Raw genomic sequence first — 9,029 nt, forward strand, 5'->3', positions numbered from 1 at the left:
TCCTTCTCTTTCCGATTTATCTGGTCGATCCCACTCCTGACACCATGTCAGGCGGCAAGGACGACTCAGTGAACAACGTGAACAATCTTTATTTCCAAACTCGAGCATGAGGAGCTCGCTCTAAGTAACTAGAACGTGATGCCCGTAGCCCGTAAGTAGTTTCTCTCAGAGGGGGCCTAAGTACGGGTGACGGGTCAACAGCGATTTGCTAAGAAATATGGAGACGAGTGCTTCCTTCCCACCGTTGTTGTAAAGATCTTTTAAGTCATTGTAACACAGACCGCGTTTTGCAATTTTCTGAATGATGTTTTCTCTGACGAGGAGTCCGTTATCGCCCTGTGAATAGAGCTTGTCTTTGAAAGTTTACATGCGTTCGTGGCTTCCGTCAAGAAATTCCATGTTTTCGAAAGCGAATGAGGTGGATTTCACATTGCTGTTGTTTACAAATGTCAGCGCTTGTTAGCTGCTACGGGGATTGAAAGAGGACACAGTGGAGGGCACGTACATCTTCCAAAGCATCGCGTGCGTTGAAATCCTCATAAAAAAACAACTTGATACACAGAAGGGAGATTGCTTTTACATGGTTTTCCGTCAGGATTGAGAAGAGCGTTACCACCTTTGGCGAGTGTTTAGATGAGTGTAGGGCTATCGGCGAAAAACACTTTCTTCGACGATAATGTTTCTTTACTTTGAATTTCCAGCACATCGTAGGGGTGTAGGAGTGTCGAACACAGAAGAATTATGGTCAATTAAAACGGTGTGACAATGCGTACTGCTAGAAAGGAAAGTGGTAAAGGATTGAACACATTCGCTCAGGAGTGTACTGGAACATTCTCTTTGAGCAAAGTTCTCTCACCATTCACAGTTTTGACAGTGACTTGTTTACACGAGAAGCGTAGCTGCCGATATTGCAGGTAGGTAGCACCTATTTAGTGTTCCGGAAACCAGCCACGATATGGGAAAATAGCTCCGACGATCGCGATCGTGTTTGCGGCTGGATTCACGCGTATTTTGGTCACTTGAGAGTGTTGTAGCTTTCCGTTTTTGAAACTCACTACTAATAAAGTTAGAGGAAAGAGTAGGCAGCCTACCTAGGGGCGTAAAACATAGTCCACTAGGCAGATGAAAAAATGATTCAGGCATAAGCGCGGTGGCCATGTTTGCTTTTTTGTGTTTTTGTTGCAAGTTTTAAAAGTCCCGGGTAAATTAGAACCCAGTCTGCGCGCGCCAAAGATACTATATCCAACCTCCTAGGTAAAAAATTCGTGCCTAAAACGCCGTTGTCGATCCAGTCTCCTCCGGTATTCTGCGTCCGTGACATCAAAAACTTCTGATGCTTAAGCTCTCTACTTTCTCAAGTCACATTGTTTATGATCAAACATAGCGAAAATCACGCTAAGGGTAACAAACGACTAATGATCACAATATTTCGCACGATTTCCGACAAAACTTTCGTTTATTAGATGTGGGCAGATAACCCTGTACTAAGCTGACAGTTACAATAAAGCAAACCCGCCCTTTCCATCCAATATTTCCTTGTCTTGGTTTAATTTGTTTTCCCCAATGAAAGCAGCATCGATTCCCAATGATCAAAGGTATTTAACTTGGTGTTCAACAATCGACAAACATGATGAGGTGAAATGACAATGACCAAGGGAGTAGAAGAGAATCCATGGCCTTTCGAGCTCAAGAATTTGAACACTCTAGGCCAGGCAGCAGTTGAAAGATTAAACTCTTTCCAAAGCCCTTCGCGGTAAATGTTTGAAAATATCTCTCCTTCCCACGATGTTCTCGATAATTAGTTTTTGTTCAGATTTCAATTAGCCAACCGGGAACACAGCTAAGCTTTCTGTAAGCGCTTGCTGGAGGTCGTCCACGAACTTAACGTTCTCCGCAACCTTGGCCATATTGTTAGCATAAGCATAACCATAAGCACAAGCGCCAGTTCCTCGATATACCTGCGTGGCCCGTGCGACGAAATAACTTAATGAGATTAGCAAAGTTTCAGTCGCAGCATATTCTACAAAAAACCTAGAAAGATTTAAGCTTACATCTCGTTTAACGTTTAAAGCGACATCAACGCATCGTTTTTTATACGAACCTCGCAAACTTTTATGCACGTTCTCTTGTGATACCTGCGAAAGTATTCATTATAATTTCCGCTGGGGTTTTCTCGGACAATCTGATCGATTTCTCTTGCATTGTGCGCTGAGACTGACACTTTCCACCTCGGGCAAGGCTCCCTCGCACGGCCCAAACAACCAAAGCGAGCGACTGAGCTTCTTCTATATGAGCGTGTTAAAACACACGAAAGGACTTTAAAGCACACTTCACTCTGATTGGGCAGAAAAACACAAAGATTTTCTGGCACCAATCAGATGACAGAACGACTGCGACCGTTTGGAACTAGTCTTGTAAGACAATGTCCCCAGGGGCTCTTCTGCCCTTAACTTGAAATCGACTCACAGCCCCTGGGTCTCCGAGGATGGATGGAAATATGACCAGATTACTCATTACCTTTAGTCTTTCCATGACCGCCGAGACTAAACTGATACATCATTTTCTGAAAAAAAAAATGAGAAGAAAAGAAAGAAGAAAAGAAGGAGAGGAGAAGGCAAGTAGGAAAGGAAGAAAGAGAGAAAGAAACGTTAGGCGTGCACGCCCCAGCTAGAGACAATCACTACCAAAAACATCAGCGAAAAATTAAAAATCTTTACAAAATTAATAAAAAGTAACAAAGTAGGGAAAAGGGAAACTCGTGGTTTTTCGAACACGAAGCTTTACTGGTTTAACTTCGTGTGCCCTGTTCATTCAGTTTTTCGGCTTTTATGCCAAAAAAACTTCGACTTTTTGTTTTTTTTTGTTCATTACGTTTTGCGGATTTTCCGTTTTCAGCATTTGGTTTTCGCTTACGAATTTTGTCGGGTACTCGGATTTGGTATCCGATGTGCTTTTTCGGTTTTCTTATTGGAGTTCCGGTTTTTCTTCAATCTGAGCAGCAGTTATACGCCTCTGCTGATCTCAAATAGCCGCAAAACCAATGTTGCTCCACTTGTAACTACAGTATCAGATCGATTAGGATTTTGACAACTGAGATGTGCAAATATATCGGTCTAGACGGTTTTGCATGCGGTTTTCGGATTTGAGCGTTTTATATTTTTTTTGCGGTTTTGTGGATTCAAATAGCCCCCAACGCCCCCTCCTTTATCATTATTAACAGTATCGCTGTTTAAGTCAACCCCGGCCCCAAAGTCCTCATCCGCTAAATCTTCTCCCTCTCAAAAGGAGGCAAGGTGGAATTTCTAGCCTAAACAGTCCAGGCTTTAAATCCCTTCTGAGAAATTTTAAGTGAACCCCACCTAAACTCCGAGTACTGTTCTTGGTTACGCTTTGTGATTCCGATTACTGTTCTTAGTTACGCTTTGTGATTTCGTATATGACATAGGGACTGCTTTGTGCGCCCACAGCACTAGCTTTTGATTGACAGAGCGAAAAGTTGGTTTAGGTATATATATGAAACCGTATGTGGAGTGTCAGGTGCCAGGTTAGACGTCCTTAACTACTCCGTGTCGTCATAACTTTTTTTTGTGTGGTCGAAAACGAAGAATTCGCTTTCTTATGCATGTTAGGATGTAACCTTTCCCAACGATCCGAAAGATAGACATGGCTGATCTGGGCGAGGCAGGTCATGATCAAGGAACAACCACACGAAACGGTTGTTGGGATCCACGGTGGATTATAACCACAAACGAAGGATGGCTAAAACTTGTCGAAGCTATCTTGACTTTCTTGACGTTTATCATTGTGTCTAGTTTTCCCGGTAGCTTCAGAGCGGAATACGAGTTTTTGATCGTCGTTGCCACTACAGCCTGGGTCTTTGTGATGCTGCACATCTTCCTAAGAATCACTCACATCTTCGAGAAGCTCCCGCCCGCTCTCACGCAGCCTCTCCTAGGAATGATCGGTTGTTTCTTCGCTTCTTTAGCCTTAGTCATCGGTGCTGGCGTAGTTTACGGTAAAGGGAAAGCCTACGACTTCGATACATTAGAAACGTCAGGGATCTGCGGATTCCTATCTGCATTGCTCTTCTTTTGCGAGGGTGTTTATTTCGTCTTTCGATATTGCCGAGTGCCAGAACATCGTGCACAAGAGAAACCAACAGAAGCTTTAGAGGCTGCCGCTTTTGTGTAGCCCTCCAAGCTAGTCTACTGAGCTGAATCAGGGGGCGATATACAGGTAAGTAGATGTCATATATACTTTGAATTTAAAGCACTCGCCCCTTCTGATGAACCAGTCGAAAGTTCGTACTTCCGCTTTAGTCCATACGCTCAGAACTATCTAAGCAAATATCAAGTGCCTTTTTTCCCCTTAAATTCAACACCAGCCAAACTTTCGAAAAGAAACGAGTGTCCTCTTAAACTCTAACAGCTCTCTTTAATTTAACCAGGAAACGAGGGATTTTTTCTTGCTGCCGATGAAAGAATACTTCCCAGCCCTTGGTAAATATCAAAACCTTTCTCTGTCTTATCTAAAAAGCGTCTTTTGTGCACCTGTTTCCAATGGCTTTGGTTATGGTAATTTATGGAAATGATTTAGACATTGAACACAGACGAATAACATTTAATATGGTGCAGGGGATAATAATAATAACAGTACAACTCATTTACATAGCGCATATACAAAGGCTCTATGCGTTTTACAATGTAGTACACGGAAGTAAATAAAATGACTTATAAAAGAAATAAGGAAGTAAATAAAATGGCTTATAAAAGAAATAACTAGATAAATATGAGGAACCCACACTGTCGCTTTTCGCTTTCAGATTTTTATATATCCTTATTGTCTCGCATACAACAAAGTTAAACTTCAGACTCCCGAAAACTACTACATATGCGTTATAAACCAAGCGTGAGGTCAAGATGGCTGGATATTGGCCGAGTTCTGTTTTTGCATTTTTCTAAACCGAGATGAGGATGAGGTCCATAAAAATGCGAAAAAGGAACGAGACAATATCTAGCCAGCTTGACCGAACAAGCTTGGTTAATAAAGGACTTATTACATGCATTGCAAAAATATTTCGCTTTATTAAGAATTAAGTAAGAATGACTTGCTTATTTCGAGAGCCGGGAAAGAAAGCCAACTGTGTTTGTAGCGCAACAAACTCACGAGAGTCGTTTCTGTTTTCTTTGTTTTGATTATCTTCTGCCGCTTCTTGCGTTTCCATCGCCGAAATTGTCCACGAATTACGAACGTTGTTTTAATTCTATTTTTTTCATGCGCTGGATTAATGTGGGTAATCCCGAACGTCGCACAAAAGTGATGGTTTGGTGCGAAAAATTTGCTGTCGTTCATTCCCTCGATCCACCAAACCAACGGGATGGAAATAGGACTAGATTACTCATTGACTTTAGTCTTTCAATGACCGCCGAGACTAAACTGATACATCATCTTCTGAAAAAAAAAATGAGAAGAAAAGAAAGACGAAAAGAAAGAGAGAAGAAAGCAAGAAGGAAAGGAAGGGCATCCACGCCTTACCTAGAAACAACCCCTCTCAAAAACATCAACGAAATATTAAAAACCTTCAAAAAATCAGTAAAAAGTAGCAAAGTAGGGAAAAGAAAAACTCGTGGTTTTTCGAACACGAAGCTTACTGATTTAACTTCGTGTACACTGTTGATTTAGTTCGACTTGAAGGGTTGTTTGAAACTCGTTTAGGAAAACTTGGCTTTAAGCACGTTTTATTAGCCACGAGAGTGTTCGTATAAGCGCAAGCATTTGACCGCTGAGTTTCCAATATCGGTTGCGTTTTCTGTCGGAAAACTCGTTCGTGGAGCCCCTTTTCCTTCAGACATGTTGTGGACTCTCCAAATACTAGTTCGACTTGATTTCGACCAATGTGGACGAAAAGTACCATTGAAGATAAGCTACCGATAAACATGACAAGTAAAAATTTAACATTACTTTTATTTATTTATCGTCACTTCTACACACCTCGAGGAGCTCACAACCACCAAATTTCGAAAAGAAGGCCTAAGCATTTTTGAAAAATGTCGTCCCGAAGATACAACTTTCTTCCCTTGCCCCACACTAACATTCTGGCCCCGGTTGTTTGAAGGTAGAATACTGACTTTATCCACTGGATTATCCAGTGGACGGCGCAGCACGTTTTGCTCTCACTTATCCGCTGGATCATGAGTGATTTATCAATTGGATAGCGTTATCCGACTGGCGCCCTTCGTACAACGGAGTCCTGGCCTGGAAAAGATCCATGATGATAAGGCGAGGGATTGTACTTTGCAGGCGCCTTCGAAAGTGTTCTGAAAGAGATGTCCCGAGACCCCCATATCCGCTAACTCTATTTCCCTCACTCGCGGCTATTGAGCTCTTCGAATATCCTTCAAGGGCGAGAGATGTGTTTCGTCTTGTTTGTTGAAGTCCTAAATGTAATAACTTTCCTAAATCATGATAATAAAATCCTAAATGTAATAACATTTTGTCGAATAATTATTCTCGTAGACAATTATTTTTCGTGTTTATTCGATGACTCGTATTCACAACTGTCCTTAATCAGAAAAGCACATGAGTAATTAATTTAAAAGCCTCGTGATCAACTGTCAATCATAAACGCCCTTTGAACTCTGTACAAACAAAACACAAACAAAACCCCATGGGAGCTAATAAGTTTCACGACACATTTGGTCCTAAATGTAATAAGCCTCCTATGCAACCGTTTGACTGCGCTAATGCATTGTTGTTACAGCGGACATCCACATTGAGGTGTTAAATTAAGTGACAGCTGTTGCACCAAAAAATCCTCTGACCAGTATTCATGTCACATTGCGGGCTCGCTGATATCAACCAGCATCTTCTTAATTGCTAGTCGCAAGTCGAATAACATTGGTTGGAGACCGTTGTACTGACAGCATCTTATGACAGCTGGCAAAACAATAAGTACATTGACCAATACCTCCATATATCACTGGCTCAGACTCTTAAGTATAATAGATTTTGGAAAAATGTGATAACGTTATACTTGTGTGATAAGTGATGGAGGTACAAGTCATAAGCCACATTAAGAACTTGGACAAGGAAGTCTGCAGACTTGTAGGTCGGACAATTTACGGGCTTGGATATAGTTTTTTTGTCTTTACTTTTTAGACCAGACCTTGTTAGCATGCACATTTTGTTTCTCAATTATTCGGACCTTGTGACAGCTCTCTAGAAAGTTGTTGTTTTCAAATTGTCGAATATTTTCGTGTTTATATGAATAGCGACGAGATTATTTTTCTCCCCAAGAGAAGATAATTGGGAACAATTGTGTTCTCTTGATCTTGAAATGCATGCAACAGATCCAACGAACAAAAAAAGGTACTATGTGGATCTGCATCAAATTATATAGTCAGTGACTTATATTTAAGTGAAAAGAAGCTGCTGACCAGTACATTCAAAATGGTTATCTATGTCAAAGGTTGTTAATGATGTACCGATCCCCAAAAAAACTCACGCAACAATTTGTGCTCTCTCTCTAAGATGCGAGTAAAAATAATCGTGTGAGCCGTTTTTTAATGGTGTACTAACTGATTTAAAGAAAAAAGAAAGGGAAGCATGGTTTGCTCGGTGCGCTGATATCCTTAACGATCAAACGTTAGATAACACAACAAAACCTGACTCTGAAACGAACTTTTCTTCCACTGAATCGGCCCTATGAGAGTAACATGCACATAAAGAGCAGAACTTTTTCCTTTCAAATTAGCTGGCAGTAACACAAAAGATTTGACCACTAACGTTGTATCGACTGGCTAAACTGACTTTGAAAAGATTCTTGAGTTCATCAGTATAGCAACAATTGATTGGTAATAATAAAAATAGAAATAAGTGCGAAAAACATCTCACGAGCCTGTGAAATATTTCCGGAAGTTTTCTTTGAGATCTACATCATCGAATGTAATTCGCTAATACTTGCTTTGATTTAACATAAGATTGAATATTTTTTAGCCGTTATGGTTTTAGCGTTACAAGCATTATTGCAGGATAGGTCTGTGGCCCATAAAGATCGTGAAGACTCCGAAGGGAACAGGAAACCCTCTGCTTTAGCAGACGACGTCTATGAAGCCCTGCTCGACCTTGTTGAATACGTGCAGCTGCCGTGTCGGATTCTGGAGAGCCGGCGAAAGGATATCAGTCAAAGAACTGAGACCATGGTGATAAGGCACTATATTACGAGGGGCGTCGAATGTAACCGCCGCCCAGTTAGCCCAACGGATAGTGCGCTGGACTGTTGTGTGGGAGGTCGAGGGTTCGAGCCCCTGCCGGACCAACACTCAAGGTCATAAAATAATTGAGAAGAATTTGCTACCTTTCTATAACATCAAGAAATGGTTAGATATTCTAGTCTTCTCGGATAGGGACGAATAAATGGAGGTCCCGTCTCCAGCAGGGTTGGGGGTATGAGACGTTAATTTCCCCTGGGGTGGGATGGGTGGGTTTACTGGGCCCGCAGTAATTGATGCAAGCTGTTGCGGTGTCCCTGCCGGTTGGGGAAGCTAAATCAAATAAAAGAAGAAAATGAATGTTAAAATCATCAGAGGTGAACAAAGTAGAAGTTGAAGAATTTGAAAGGACGAAAGAATCTGGTGTGGGGATGCTGGCTTTTTCTCTGTGGGACAATTTTTTTTTTGGGTGTAAGTCGAACTAAAATCATGAGAAAGGAAATTTTAGTGTACTTAGGAAGTAATCTGTGCGATAGCGATGGCCTCCCTCTTTTGGAGCATTTGACAGATGATGAGAGAGTTCGCCTGCTGGAACGACCATTTAACTTGTATGGCACGAGATGAGACCTATGTGGATCAGATAACAATGTATGCACCAGCAAACCCGGCCTGTACAACATCGACATCCAACTAGCGTCCAGTTGGTGGGTTGCGTGTATTCAGTTTTTCAGCAAGTGTTTCAGCAGCTACCGTTTACCCTGGACATTTTGCTAGGAACCACGGCGAACACTATATTAGCTTGGAACAAGTTACGGATCA

General features: G+C 41.6%; 1 pseudogene; it reads left to right on the forward strand.

Annotated features, from left to right (window-relative positions):
- Positions 1-3,485: 3,485 nt before the first annotated feature.
- LOC148728240 (uncharacterized) lies at positions 3,486-4,212 on the forward strand (annotated as a pseudogene).
- Positions 4,213-9,029: the final 4,817 nt, after the last annotated feature.

The sequence above is a fragment of the Stylophora pistillata genome, chromosome 6 (genome assembly GCF_964205215.1).
Source record: "Stylophora pistillata chromosome 6, jaStyPist1.2, whole genome shotgun sequence".
Lineage (NCBI taxonomy): Eukaryota > Metazoa > Cnidaria > Anthozoa > Scleractinia > Pocilloporidae > Stylophora > Stylophora pistillata.